The sequence below is a fragment of the Symphodus melops genome, assembly GCF_947650265.1.
Source record: "Symphodus melops genome assembly, chromosome: 12".
Lineage (NCBI taxonomy): Eukaryota > Metazoa > Chordata > Actinopteri > Labriformes > Labridae > Symphodus > Symphodus melops.
This window is the reverse complement of record NC_136702.1, coordinates 10,961,945-10,977,434: the sequence shown is the minus strand read 5'-3', so window position 1 is coordinate 10,977,434 and position 15,490 is coordinate 10,961,945. Positions and strand designations below refer to the sequence as shown.

At 37.8% G+C, this 15,490-nt stretch overlaps 1 protein-coding gene across 4 annotated transcripts in view; it reads left to right on the top strand.

Moving 5' to 3' along the window:
- b3galt1b (UDP-Gal:betaGlcNAc beta 1,3-galactosyltransferase, polypeptide 1b) overlaps window positions 1-15,490 on the top strand; it is a 45,426-nt gene that overhangs the window by 13,595 nt on the left and 16,341 nt on the right. The window contains exon 2 of one of the 4 annotated variants that reach the window (XM_079358088.1): window positions 9,793-9,878. The exons of the other annotated variants lie outside the window; for them this stretch is intronic. The gene's annotated coding sequence lies outside the window, so the exon portion shown is untranslated. The remainder of the gene's footprint in view (window positions 1-9,792; window positions 9,879-15,490) is intronic. 4 annotated transcript variants of the gene reach the window in all.

Here is a 15,490-nt window from a genome sequence, read left to right as displayed (position 1 = left end):
TTATCCTAAGCTAACTAAAGGTAAGCTGTTTTTGCAATAAACAGAAAAACAGCACTGTAGTAGTTTTATTGTAAAGCAGAGGGTGAGATATAAGAGTGACTCTCGAGCAGTGTTGTGTTCAGGGGGGACACATTCAAGTCGGAAAATAATTCCAGCAAGGTGGTTTAATTAAAAAAGAATCATAAAGATAATATTCTTTCATTGCTCTTAAGTATTCCTCATGCTCCTGTTGCCAGATAAATTATATTCATCTCTATTGCTCTCTGTGTTCACTCAAAGTAAAGGACAGAGGGTTTGTTTTTTTCTCTCTTCTCTTTTCTTCTTTTGCAATTTTGATCAGCATCACAAACCTCATCAGCAGCTCTCCCTTTTCTCCAAAACATGGAGGTTAGAAGGTCACTTTATTTGACCTCTGGTTGAATCCCTCTTAAGGAGCCTGCAGTGGAATACAAATGTGCTTTCTTTACACAATATTAAATGTGTTCATAGGTGTCAAAGCCCTTTAATGTTTTGCTAATTCTCCTAATTACATGTTTTGGTGGTGAACCTTTTTGTGGTAATGAGATGATTTGTATTAGATTTTATGATGATGAATTGGAAAAGCAGAAGCTCGAAGTACATGATTTAGTGGGTGGCTCCCTTTTACTGGCTGCAATACTCTTTTGACCATTTCACTTCATTATCTTACTCTTAATGAGGGAAAACGGACTGTGTTTCTTTTTCTATGCTGGAGAAAGAGAAGCTTTTATGTAAGATTTGATTGAATTTTGATTCACGTCCAATTTGATACGTCCAGTGGCGCTCAGTTACCGTTTAGAAATGAGAAGTGCTCAAACAGAATGAGTTGTACACACTGCATTGATACAGTGTGCCTGTAGTGTTCATTTTGTGAAGCATGTTTCCTTTTTTAATGAACTGCACTGATGTAAGTGTTGTATTACTATTCAGAATGCACAGATAACAGCTATGTTTACTCTTCTAGCAGCTATAGCATACACATAACTACTTGTATTGTATAACCCAGGGAACACTTTAAGTATGTGTTTGCCTGCTGTATAATGAGCACAGCTTGAGGGGTGATGAGTTGGATAGAAAACTGTATTTACCGGCTGCAGCCCTCTCATTAACATGACCCTGTCTGCCCAGGAGGTTGTCCAGTCATATTGTGTGATGCAAGTCATGACATGATCCTCTGCTTAAGGTCACCATGGCACCAATTTTAAAAAATGATCTCGGAAGAAAAAAAAAAGTGAGACTGTTGAAGCTATGGTCAGATTGAATTTTAAAAGAGTAAAATAATTAATTGGATTAATAAAATAAAATATTATAAATTTGCCTTTTGAGTGTAAGCAGCCGAGAACATTTTCTTTAATTACAGTGCATTCACTGGTCTGCCTACTTAATGCTTTACATTAGCATGGCTGAGCACACTTTATTGCTTTGAAGTGAAACAAAATGAGCAGGCTGTACATGCATAATGTTCCATGTTGTTTCGTACCATGTTTTTTTTTTTGGTGGGTGTCCTCCTTCTAATGGTGTCTAACAGGAACAGGTTGAAGATAAAGGTTAATCACTTTGTCCAAGCGCTCAAAGACCCAAATCCTTCCTGCAGTGCTGTTCTTTTGTATTCCAAGAGAGTCACCGCGGCTCCTTGTTCTCCTCTGTAATTGCTTTGAAGAAGGGCAATTTTTCAGGACAAAATAAAGACAGTGTATATTTTCTTGTGTTGGTAATGGCCTCAGCGTCAAACGTTTTTTTTTGCTCTCATGGCTAAATGCCCAAATAATCTGCATGCTCATTAAGTCGATTTAACAGTCGCTGCAAGTGGCAGTGTGCCACTTTTTTTTTAACTGGATGGTTTTAATTAGTAATTTTATCCTAACTTTTGACAACAGAGCCTTCACAAACACTGTCCATTACAGGTTTAAAGTAATGATGTTGTTTTGTTAGGACACCTGTCAAAAAATCAAGCTCTGGGTAGCAGATGGCTTGGTGGTTGCTGCGATGTGCAGAGGCTGTGATCCTAAGGGCGGGCAGCTCGGGGTCGGGTTGGGCCTGGGACTCCTTTCCCATCTTTCTCTCTCCCCTATTTCTGACTCTATCTGCTGTTCTGTCTATCTAATGAAGGCATGGAACCCACTGGAAAAAAAAACCTTTTGAAGAAAAAAAAAATCAAGCTCTTCAGTTTAACATTAGTGCCCCAGATAAACATATCATTGCCATTAGTCAATGAATTCATTATATTATCACACAGAATAATTCCACCTGAGCTGCAAAGCATACACCTCTCGTCACCAATATCATGTTTATTTCCTCCAGTGCCCCAACTTGAAAAAACCTAAGATTGAAAATAATCATTCACTGCTGTTACTGTTTGAAAGTTTCAAAATCTTAAAGCTGAACTAATACTTTGTTCAAAATGGATGCGGTAGGTGAAACAGACACCACATACATCTCTCGAAAAGTTTCATGACATTAATCTCAAGTATTAGGAAGAAATCCCCTTAAATCGTCCTTAAACAGAATATTCCTGTTGTTACGAGACTCACAGCAATCCATCTTATGCATAATGTAAAGTTCCAACAATAATAAAGTGAGTCTCAAACACTCACATTTCAGCATCTGCTGTATAACTAGTTGTTTGATCGATCACTATCATACTTAGTCTGTCATGAGAACATTACTCACATTTAAAGACGAAAAAACAACCAGCTGAAAAACCAAGAATAAGAATCATTCTTAAGTTTCTGTAAAGTTTTTGTCAGTAAAGATGGAGATTTCCCACTTATTTCTTAAAGCAAATGGCCAAAAAGTCCTGATTAAATTCATGAGTCCAGCATGCTACACTTGTGAGTGAACACAAACGTCATTTTCAGAAGTACTTAAATACAGGCTGTTTTTTTTTTTTTTTTTTTTACTTTTTTGCCATTGATGCTGTTTATAATTCCTGTTTCTTCTGGAGCTGCTGTAACAACTTAATTTCCCCCATTGGGATCAATAACGTTTATCCTTAGCCCTATATTTGTGACACCAGAAAGTAAATGCATTCCTGTTCAAATGATCATAACCAAAGGCACGTCTGTATGTACAACTGTAATTGAATGCAGCAACCACAGGCTGTGTCACCATTTGGCTTTGTAGAAACTTCTTTTATCAGGGTTTTAGGTTGACTTTTACTCAGCTTGATAAAGAGTCTATTTTTGCTGACTGTAATTTTCTTAATTTAAGCAGACTTTGTCCTTATCTTCCTGACCAGGTGTTTTATGACAACAGGCTACCTGTACAGGTCTCCTGGCACAAACTTGTGATTTGGGCACAAATCAATCAAACTGACTTAATGTGACTTCCTGCTGCTATTTCTGAGCAGAGTGTGTTTCTGTGTTTCTAAAATCTAAGGTGCTCAGGGCACATTCTTTATCTGAAGCTTGTTTTGAGTCTGCTTTTGTCTTCATTGCTCTTTGGCTTTCACTACAGAAGCGGATTAAAATTTTCCTGATAAAATACACTGCAATTTTGTATTCACACTCTTTCTTTCAATCTTTTTTCATGTCTGCAGCCTGGACTCAAAATGTATAAAAACAACATAATTTGAGATTTTTTTTTTTTTATAAAGGGGCAGACTGAATAAAAGAATTAGTAGCAGTCATCGTTTGAAATGTAAAAAAGTGCCAAAAGTTGTTGTTGTTAAATTATCTCTTTATCAGTCATTTTTAGATGAGCCTGCAGTGTATTTCCTTCCTTTCACCCTATAGTAATCTAACAACATGATAACACTGCATCTCTTTGTTTAATCAACAAAATGTATGTTATCTTACAAAATATGTCCTGACAGTGAATAAGTCAGGACATTGGAAAAATCATGAAGGCTCCATTGGGTATCGTTATAACTTTAAAGGGTTCTCAAATAGCTCAAACAAATAGCTGAAGGATTGTTTAGTAAGGATGATGGTTCTGATGGCTCTTTCTTGGTTATATCAGTTACTAATTTAAAAAAACAAATAACCACAGAACATGTATGCAGTCCATCATATTTGCTGTCTACACATCCTTCATATCTTATCTTTATTTCTGTTTTAAAGGAACTTTAAACAAACTTCCAAAACTTTAAAGCATTGAATAAATAATACAAAATAATATTCACAGCTGTCTCTTAACTGGATCTTCTGGGTTTGTGCCCCAGCTCCTAAAGTCATATATTGAAGTGTCCTTGGGCAAGACACTAAACCCTAATCCACTGTTACATTAATAGTGTGTGAATGGGTTAGTGCTGTTGGGTAATTTGGCCCTTTTCATAGCAGCATCTCCCATCAGTGTGTGAAAGTTGGGTGTATGGGTGAATATAACTATTCCCATGTACTGTAAATGTGCTTTGACTATAGACTAAGACTAGAAAAGTGGCATACAAGTCCAAGTCTGTTTACCAAGTCCAATTTACTGCAGTCCGTCAGAAGGGGGAGCTCCAAATGTCTTCACTCGTAATGTAATGGCAAGAAGCATACTGTGAGTCACTGCACCAAGCCATAAAATAAAAGCCTGCCATGTGGTCCTCTAAATAAAACATGTCTTCAGTGTCAGAATCACATGCTTTTAAGCACAAATTGTCCACAACTTCCTCTGACTGTCTGCAGCAGTATACAGGAATATAGTGTTTAAAATGATGCTTTCTTCGTTTTTAAGAACAGTAGCTTTTAGCATTTAAACAACACAAATGTTTCTTTGGTAAAGTTGGTCTTCTTTACACATGCTTACTTTATTTGGCTTTATGTTCATGCATGAAGAACTTATTGAAAACAGTTTTCTAATTTGTCTTCATTAACAGACAATGCATGAGGATATAACCCTGTAAAAAAATAACTCATTCCATGCAGAGCTGAAGTCTGTGCCTACTTATTTTCAATATGTTTGATTATCCATCATATTCTCCACTCACCTTTCAACAGAAGCTCCCACAGAGCCACCACAAACTCCCATCAATAATTAGTCTTTTAATTAAATGAGACACCTAATGTGGCCTAACTAGATATGATGACAGGAGGGGTACAAAATGATTTCAGTCTGTTTCCATGTCTACAATTCTGTTTTTCATTGTAAAGTGATGTTTAATGATCCAAGTTGATAGTTAATATTCTTAGTAATGTCGTCCAGTCTGCCTTAAGTTAGTCCATGCAAAGTCCCCAAGCCAGATTTTATAGTGTTTATAAAAGTGCAGGCAGCAGCTTTCAATTCTAATCAGTTGCATTTCCCCTAAATAATGCACCACATGCTAGGTCTCAGGAGGATCTTAAATTCTTTGTGCTCAATAACATTTGGTTTAGCTTGTTCCTGTAGTTAGCAGCCAAACTGCCAAAGAGATTTTCTTCTATTTTCTGTACAAATAATGTTTCAGGTGTACTGGACAAACAATATTTTTTGTTTGGAATCATGTCTACATGTCACATAGTTAAGATTCTGGGTCTAAATCTGTAAAACAAACCTGGACAAAGTGGTAGACCTTTTATTTACTGTTATTTGCAAACAAACCTGCAGCCTTTTCTTTCATCCCAACATAAAAACCCTGTTTCTGTGCACCTGAAGCATTGGCATATGATGAATGGCAGGCGGTTGTTGTGAGGAATATAGATTTCAGAACCTCTCAAAAACAGACATTCTTATGACGTTTATTTGGAGGAGACTGTGCAAAATTGAAGGAATATTTGACATTTTAGAAAACATGCATATCAAATGTCCATCAGCAAATATGGAGCTGTGGTCTAGAAACAGTTAATTTAGCTGAGCATAAAGCTCAGTCGACAGAAACAGTTAGCTTATGTATTCTAAATGTAAAAAGTTGAGATACGAGAAAGAAAATATAACATGAACTGAGGAGTTGATGGTTAGCTCATTATTTGATGTTGGACAGAACGTAGCTAGCTGTTTCTAGCAGTCTTAATGTGAAATTAAACTAACTTTAAAAAAGGGGTATCAAGCTCCTTAGCTAACATTTAGACAAAACGGACAAGGAATTTTTCTCAAAATGCTAGCAGTTGAAACCCACACATTAACAAATAACACTATCAGGTCTGCGCCAAAAAGCAGTGCAACTAGCGCCTAGCTTGTAAGCCTGGCCACATTTATCAGGTTAGACAAATACGAGGTGGTGGAGACCAAAACGGAGCTGAAAGGAAAATGAATAATGACTGTTTTGAAGTTGTTCTGTCTCTGGTCTGTGTAGGCAAGAAGAATATACAGTTTTTAAGGTTAGAAATGTTTTTACTGTGCTTATGTTGTGTGATGTCTTCCAATAGCAGCTAGCTGTCCGAAACCCAAAGACTAAATTTAAAAAAAAAAAACACCATGAAATCCTTCATACTGCCTACTCTAAAACAGATAAATCATTGCAGCTTTTATAGCTGTTGCATTTTAATTTGGTGGTGATTTAAAGTAGAACTTTGTCGCAGAAAGTGCATCTAATGGCCTTCAACACAGTTTAAGGTTCATGACTTTTTGGAGCAGCTGTTGTCTTAACACGAGAGAGCATTTTTAATTCCCTGGCCTTGGTGCCGTTTCTCTCAGCCAGAAATGTGGTATTATTGTTATTCACTTTCAGTATTTGCACACCATAGCAATCTCAGGCTTCCAGCCAAAATGACTTAGAAGAAACATCTATGATTACTGTGTGCACACTATCGACTTGAAGTAAAATAAATACAATCTCTAGACCGGCAAATTGCAAATATTATAGTACCCGGGGGTTTATATAACAACAACTGCAAAAGAAACACAAGTACTAGGTTCTGTCTTTTATCTATAGACATGAAGGCCGTTGAGTACAAGTACGCCTTGATATTTCAGGTGGAAGAAAATAAAGCACAACACAGGGATTTGGTGCAACATTTACCACGTCTTTCTCTACTCTCTCTCCCATTCATCATCCCAGGCTTCTGTGCTCATTGAACTGAACGCACGGCCTTGAACAACACTTCAGATGCAGTGAGCTTTCTCTCTCTCTCTCATGATTTGGACATGAATCACTTTGTCGCTGCATCACAAAGAATGAAGAGAGTATTGATTTTGCTTTACATTGTGTGGCTCACTGTGATTCTTTTGACGAAGGAGGAGACAAACTGCATTTTATTGATACTAACACAAATCAAGTGTGTTTTAAGATTTGCCTGAATTGAGTGTCTTTTTTATTAGATGGAGTGTTGGATGTCGATTATACATTTAACTGTGCAGGGGTGTAGTCAAGAATATAGTAGACATCCAACACTCTAAGTTAAAAACAAACAGCCTCCTTGTGCAGAGTATTTTTCAAGTCACTCTAGTAGAAAATTCTTATTTACCTTAAACAAGTGTCATGTTAGACGCTATAAGGTACCTTTGTTTCATTAGTTTGTCATACCAAGAAGGCTACATATTTGTAATTTCATCATTATTGCAACAAGACCATTCTCAATAAAGACATCATATGAAGTCTGATTATTTGTTTAAATTAGAAACGATATCCTATGTAAAAATAAACTATGTCTCACTCTGCATGTGTGCAACTTACAGTAGCTTTCAGAAGGAGGCCTGTTAACAATGGCTGCAAGTGCTTTGCAACCATTTCAATGCAGTCAGCTGAAGCTCAAGCTTTTTCAGGAGCTTTCAGGAGAAACATGATACAAACATTTGTGTTAAACATAAAGAAGATAGACATTGAAACCGTCAACTACTTTTAATAGGCATCCTTCAATTGGTTTTTATTTATTCCTCTTCCTATAATTTTTGCACAATTGAATGTTAGCATTGCAAATAATATATTTTTCTTCATGCAAGCCTAATAAGCCTAATATATGCAAATATACATATTAGAAAAAAGAACCATTGACAACTAACATTTGGCTTGACAGGACTAACATTACACATTGCTACACTAGTGCCACACTGTTGTTGTTTATAATTCATACAGTAATGTTCTGTAAACCAGTCCATTCAGTGGAGGGGAGGGTTGCTGGAAGGTCACATTAATATCCCTCAGAAAGATGGCATTCCAGGCTGATGCTTATACTTGCACTGGCAGCAATATTATCTGTATTAGAATAAATGTAGCGCAAATAGAGAACTATTTTCGGACCGACTTTTCTACAAAGTAAGAAGAATTCCACTTTTGAGTAAGCAAATATGTTGATCCATTAACTTTTTTAAAGCATTTAGGTTTGTTATCTTTCTTTCAGCTCTTGTGGTAACGACATGTTCCAGAGCAGGGTAAACATTTTGGAAACAGTTTTTAGATACACTCATCTTCTGATATCTTTTTTTACCCTCTACCTGTAATGGAAACCCTCAAGCTGTACAGGATGTCTCCCATCATCATCCTTCCCTGTGCCCTGCTTTCAGTCCTGCTGAGTCTCAAACGGGTCTGCTAGCTCTCTGCTGAATGCTTACACAAACATACGACCTGGTGACATGAGTTTAAAGATACAAAAAAATACACGTGATGAAAATGATTCATTAATGGCCTGATTTAGTAAGACATTTAATGCTTCATTTGATGATCAATGGACTAAAGGTCTGCATCTGCAAATGAGTGACTCATGGTAGCCGGCTGTAATCGTGTTAGCCTTACAGTAGTGACTTGTGTCATAAATTATCCACAGCACTGTACTGATGAAAACAGGGCTTGAAGCTATATTGAAGTAGGAGCTTTTTCTTCTGGGACTGGCAAAGAAAGCAGGTTACTCCTTTTGGTTCTCTGTGTAAACTCTGGATCCCGACATATTGAAAGTGAATGCATATTTTATGACAGAGCTGTCAGAGAGAGGGGCGGTGAATCGAAGAGAACCTGAAGAGGAACACACAGGGACAGAGCAGTTTTAACACAAAAGTTGTGTGTTGCATTTTATGTGCTGTGTGTGGGTGCATTTGATCATAAAAACACTTATGCGTGGCCTGTGTGTGCATGTGTGGGAGTACTGCACGACATCTCATTCTGTATGCACAATGCATTTCTGTATTCATTTTTCTGCCACAGCTGTGTGGTCAACAACATGTGTCACTGTGAAGTGCTTCATAAGAAGCTTGTGTGATCCTCTTCACACTGCCACTGAAGAAGCAGAGAGATTATAGGATTCAGACAGGGGTGTCTGTGGGGTTGACAGAGGTGCTGCAGCCTGATAGATAAAGTGATGAAAGCGCCAGATTCCCTTGCATAATGATTCATCATTAATGCTGAAGGGAGAGGCTGTGCTGAGAGAAGGGGTCATGTTCACTTGCTTACATTAATGGTGACCGTGCATTTGGCCCAGAAGGGAGGAAAATCTTTAGAGTGCATTAATGTTGTGCAGAGATGAGCAACACTGCATGCTTAATCACTTCCTGTCACATCTGCAGGTCCCACAGCCGCTTTTACCCTATTGACAAGTTAATGCCTTTCTTCATAAACCACACATATACAGACCACTATTAACCTCCAAATGACAACCTCATTCAGAGAATGTATGGTTTATTAATCAAGTCGTCCAAATAGCATGTTTACAGTAAATTACACATTAATGTATTTGAGGTAAAAGCGAACCCTTTAATTTATTCTCTTGTTTTGTATTGAACGGAAATAATTTTACGCTTACAATCGGGGAGACAGGAGAGGGTTGTAACATATATTTTACTCCAATCAGAGGTGAGCTATTCATTTGCACGTATTAAAAAGCTTTTTTTTTTAAGCATGAAAGTATTCATTTTGAACATCTGTTTTTTTTATACTAGCTCCTTAACATGTATCACATGTAATAAACAATTCCTACTTTTTTTGTCTTTCAAAAAATTGCAAATTAGCAACATACAAGATCTAAACTGACTGAATGTGAGAGAAGTTAACAGCAGGGGAAAAAGAAGAAGGATTGGCCGGCGTTGGCCTAGTGGTTAGTCGATGCACCCCATGTACAGATGCTATAGTCGCCCGGGTTTGAATCCAGCCTGTGGCTCCTGTCCTGCATTTAATTCCCCACTCTCTCTTCCTCCCTGATTTATGACGCTAACCGCTGTCCTGTCTCTCAAGCAAAGGCATAAAAAGCCCTCAAATTAATCTTGAAAAAAAAAGACCCAGAATGCCACAGGAGAAAGTAGGGCAGCGAAAATAAGTTCAAGTATAAACAAGAGGTGAACTGACATTACATCGAAGTTAATAATTAATCCTGCACTTACCTTTGAAGCACATTGGATTGTCTTCATCATTGTTCTAAACTGCAGTTCAGGGATTCCATCCAATAAATATTGTGGTTGATGTCACATTATCATTTGTGAATTGTCTGGAAAATAAGCAGAAGTAAGATAAACACAGATTTTGTTTTTCGATTCAGAATAGCCTGAAAAGTCTCTGAAGAACTGTTAAAATGCTGTTTAACTCTAATAAGTCTCCTCTAAGATTATGATGCAACAGTTTTTCCCCTACCCCCGCCCCCCCTACGGAACACCTTGAATGTACACAATAAATTCAATATAGTATATTATAGCTCAAACGCCCACAAACACCTCTTAGATCATATTGTGTGATGTCACTAGCAGGTGCAGGACCCCAAGACAATCTGAACACCCAAGCACATCTGGTATCTACAACGTACTGCTTTCTTGCATCAAGACTTGACTGTATTATACCATTTAAGTTACCAGAACTTTCAATATATTTCTGTAGCAAATACACATGAGTTTGACAGATGGGGTTCACACTTTATGTCAGGAGGCATCAGCCATGTGGAAGAGTGTTTGGAGAAATCTCTGCCAGCTTCTGACTTGATGGTCTGTGACTGATTCTCCCATATGGGCCTTTCAGTGGCACAGTGGAAAAGCACATGGTCCATTCTGCCACCTGAGCTGAGATCATACAGGTCACTCTGTGTTTCTGTGGCCATCTGGACAGATGACCCACCAAACCTGAGAGCGATGAAATGAAGGAATTCTTGTGTAAATGCCATGTTAATCATTTATTGTGCATTTAGCCTCAATATAGGCACCATTTGTTAGAAGGGCTACTCCCTGCAGGTCAGGTCAGGCTGAGATGGTTGGATCCAGTTGTGTTGTATAGGGTAAATAAAGCTTTGCATTGCTGTGTCATCTATTGGGAAAGACTGGGTTGCCCTACAAGTGAAACAATGTGTCAGGCAGAGTATTAATGGTTACGTAAGCACATGGGAGTCAGCTGCTTTATTAATGTTTGTTTATTTTAAATGGATACATACCTTCAGACTGAAAAGGAGAACCAAACAATTATGTTTCATTCTTGAGTAGTGATATGAAGCTTTGTTTTGGTATGGAAGTGAAAATGTTGGAATCTCTAGAAAACACTAGCACTGTAATTATGGACTTCAGTTAAAATTGGTATGATATTTCACCTTCTAACTATTTTAGATTGGCTGAGGAATGACTTCATGTGGCCATTCGAGGAACTGCAGTTTTTGACACCATTATTCAGCTTAGATTTTCAGCCTCAAAGATGCAGATTGTCTTTTGGTTATGACCCCTCTTCCTCCTTTGGTTAATTGAGCAAAACTCTATTTCGGAAAGGAGCAAGAACACTGACTATGAATTTGCTTTTGTAGCTTTTCTGTCAATCACTACTACCTCTTCTGCCGTTTCTACCACTTTGCTCACACAGTGCCCCTTATTTTATGTCACTTAATTAAACCTGACTTACATGTAGGCCGACACCTGAATCTCTATAAAACAGCCGTTCTCAAGCTTTTTCTGTGAGCCACCCCTTGGAGTACGAGACAAGCTTGTCATTCTTTAAGCATACCTTGGTGCTCTCAGTACACTTAGACAACTCTGTATGCGTCCCAAAACATCATTTACATTCAGGTGTGATTTCTTCGGCAAATGTCCATGACCATTCAGAAGTGTGTATCCAAGACTTTGATTTGGTTTTTGATTTGTTATTGCCCATTTCAGGAGCATAGCTGCACCACCTGCAATCTTAAAAAAACAACAACTGTTAAAACGTTCTCTTTGTGAGCATCCAGACTGAAATGAGGCGACGCCTGCCAACTACTTCAGGCAATGTTTTTTAATGTACAAGTCATTAAATACAACACTTTTTTTTCCTCCCTGTGACGCTACTTATTTTACTCACTGGCTGCCGACAGTAACATCATTGCTGTGGCACACTAAAACTAAAACACCCACCAAGGATCAATGCTAATGGTTAATGGTAGCCTGAACTTTTATTCACACTGGTCGCTCCTCTCGTCCACTTGTGTACAAACCACTTTCTGTACAGAAAAGACTTTGAACCACTTGGATAGTGAGCATCGATTGTACTGTACTACTTTTCACAATGCATTGTTGAATACAACAAGTGGACTAAATTGGGTGCAACAATGCTCATTGAGAAGTTAGATATAACAAAATGGCACATCTGCTATTTAATAAACTATATTGTGAATATTGGGTGAAATCAGACACTGCACTTATGATGTTCAGAAACAGAATGTCAGCAGGCAGATGATGCAAGTAGGAGCAGCAGCAGGGACCCTGACCTCAAATGTTGCCTAACCTTTTCCCCACAATGCCACCCTGCAGTTACGTAATGCCATTATATTTAATATTAAATAAAGAGACAACAATACGAAACAATTCTACTGTTGGCAGTTGACGTTGTTTGAAAATTACATTTAAAGCAAACAAAGGTCTGTGCTACATATATTAAAGATGTTTTCTTGAATTAAAGGAAGTTGCTTGGAGGGCATAAAATAGCACCAAAAAGAGGTCTGTTGAATAAGTATTCCGGGAGAGGACCATAAAAAAAGACGCCCCATCCTGAATGCTGTTACATTGCATTGGGATTTGAGGAAAGATCTATATCCCAATACTAAATCAATAAATGAGGCCTGTAATTGGTTGTTAGGTTGCACATTGACATATAATATGATCATACAAGTAAGTGTGTAATTTAGAGAATTTTACGATTTACACCTTTAAATCGTAAAATCCTCTTAGTCACATAGGGGCTGCTAAATCTTGTTTGGGGGATTATTGTATACAGAGGGGAGGGGGACAGCGGGTGTGTATTGTAACTAATGTCTTGTGTCCTGCCTGTCTGCTACTGGATGCCTTGAATTTCCCTCGGGATCAATAAAGTATGCATCTATCTATCTCTCTATCTATTGCATATTTGATTAAGAGTTTTTACTCATATCTGTGGTCGTGGGGTTCCATTCATATGGGTAGGGCAACAAATGCCAATCTCGCAGAAAGGACCAAAAGCCAGCCCAGATGCTTTATTTCAGAGTTGCTGTTGTTGAAGTGTAAGAAAAGCACCTAAGGTGTTTCTTTTGATCTCATCTCGCAATTGTTTGTCATTTTTCTCACTGCAAAACAACAAGTAAGGAAAAGCACATCATATGTAACCTGTTGACATTATGATGATGATTATGCTTTTTGTCAACCATTTCTAACGATGCAGATTGATATTATCACATACATTTTGTTTTTGTTTGAATCGTCACCAGTCCTTTGAAGGAAAAGGAGTCTTTTTATACATAAAGTGCTCCTGATGCTCGGTATACTTTTAACACATCCGTCCTTCCTTGAGGGATTTTTTAAAAGGTCCCAGAAGAGAGACATTTTTTATCTTAAATTCTGCACCTGTGTGTGCCATTCATCTGCCTCAAGGCAAACTTATACCTGCAACCCAGGAAGTTGGACACAGATAGTTCTAGGTGTACTGCATTTTATATCCCCAAACTTTTCAAATAACTCATCCTGTTGATTTTAAATGAATAAATATATGAAAATATTAAATTAGTGCAAATAAAAAAAATAACAGGCAAGGATGCAGACAAAGAGCATCCTTTTTTAACAACCATCATGACAAATTGGTTTGTCAGGCACTTAAAGCCACTGTTTCTCCACGTACAAGATGTTGTTTATTTTGTGGTTTGGTAACCCACGGTGAAGATTATAGTTTCCTCCATGTCACTGCATGGAAGACATGCCGTGACAGGCACCACAGAAGTGACCCATGATTCATCTTTCCTCCATCTATCACTGATTATTCCTCCCGTGGCTGCTGCATCTTATTTCATCATCTTTTGAAATGTTAGAAAATAAAACTCAATAGGCGTTCTGCAACATAAAAGACCTGTCTGCTTTCTTCCTGTGGTGTTATTTCTTGTGCATCGGAAAATAAATGTAAATTCCTAACGTCAGAGGTGCTATCAAGCGTGATGACTGCCTTTAGGTTGTGTAATATTTTCTTCTTTGTGTTGAAATTTGGTTATTAAAGTGATAATGGGGATCTCTGGCTGCTCAGGCAGTGGAACATCCATCCCTCTGCTTAAATAGAGCACTGTGCAATACTTCTGTTTTTAGTTTCTTATTCATTCCAGCTTTGACATTTTCATTCTGTTTGCAATCCATCTCAAAAGAAAGCAGATTTGTATGTTTCTGTAACAGGAACATTTTAAGATTGGAAAATGATAGTTGGATCTCTAAACAAATCTCAGTAATGCATTATTAAACCCAGCATGTTAATTCTTACCTGCACAATTCCCTAGACAGGAAGTTTACTTAACACATCAAAATGTTCTGCTTTCAACAAGCAGCACCTTCTGTTGTTGAATAATGAAGCTAATGCAGAGGTGTGAAAAAAAACAAACCCTGCAGTTTCTTGAATTTCCACTTGGGGCTCACTGCAAAAGAAAAAAACTCTTAAAGGTCCAAAATTAAAACTTTACAATGTACAATTTGTTCAGCAGAAGTGAAGATGCTTACTGTCTGGTTAAAGAAAAACTAATTTGGTATTAATGGCTCTTTTTTGTTTTAGCCATACACTCTGCCATCATTTTTGCAACGCTTCAATTCATTTTCATTTCATTGAGCTTAATTAGCCATGATTATTGGCATGGCTGAGTTGACTGACGGGGGGATGCATTGTAGCAGTTTGTCAGGACCCTTAAGGACAGCTTCAGCTCTACCACTTTGTTTCTATTAATTGAAACTGAGGTTATAGTGTTTCCAAAATGGTTGCTGTCGTCGTTGGGCTTCTTATTGCCTCTTCATAAACTGATGAGCTACGTCTTTGAGGCTACGCCCATGTTTCATACAGTCTCTCTTTATGAAACAATTTTATTCTCTCTTGACTCAAGCGTCAAAATAGCCTCTCGCCCTCTTAGTGGAACAGTCTTTTGGACATCCTGGTCGTGAATTCAGCCCACCAGCAGAGGATTTAGTTTCAAGGGAGAGGTAGTTCATGTCTTCAAGTTTTATTCAGGTAGCATCCGGTAATTCATCTTTTGCGAAAAATCTAATTTAGCTTTTAGCATCTGGCTTTCCTTTTTGGGAGGGCAATTCCCAAACGTATTTTCTCAGGGGGTTACAGAAGTTAGCATCAGAGCTTTCACCCCTTTTTGAAGGTCATCTATCCTGCCCATAATCATCATTAAAACTGCTGGTATTTTTCAGATAATTGCATAGATATTATCCAGTTATATGGTTGGCTGTAACAGGAAACATGTTTTTCATTTTAATCTGGGTCTAT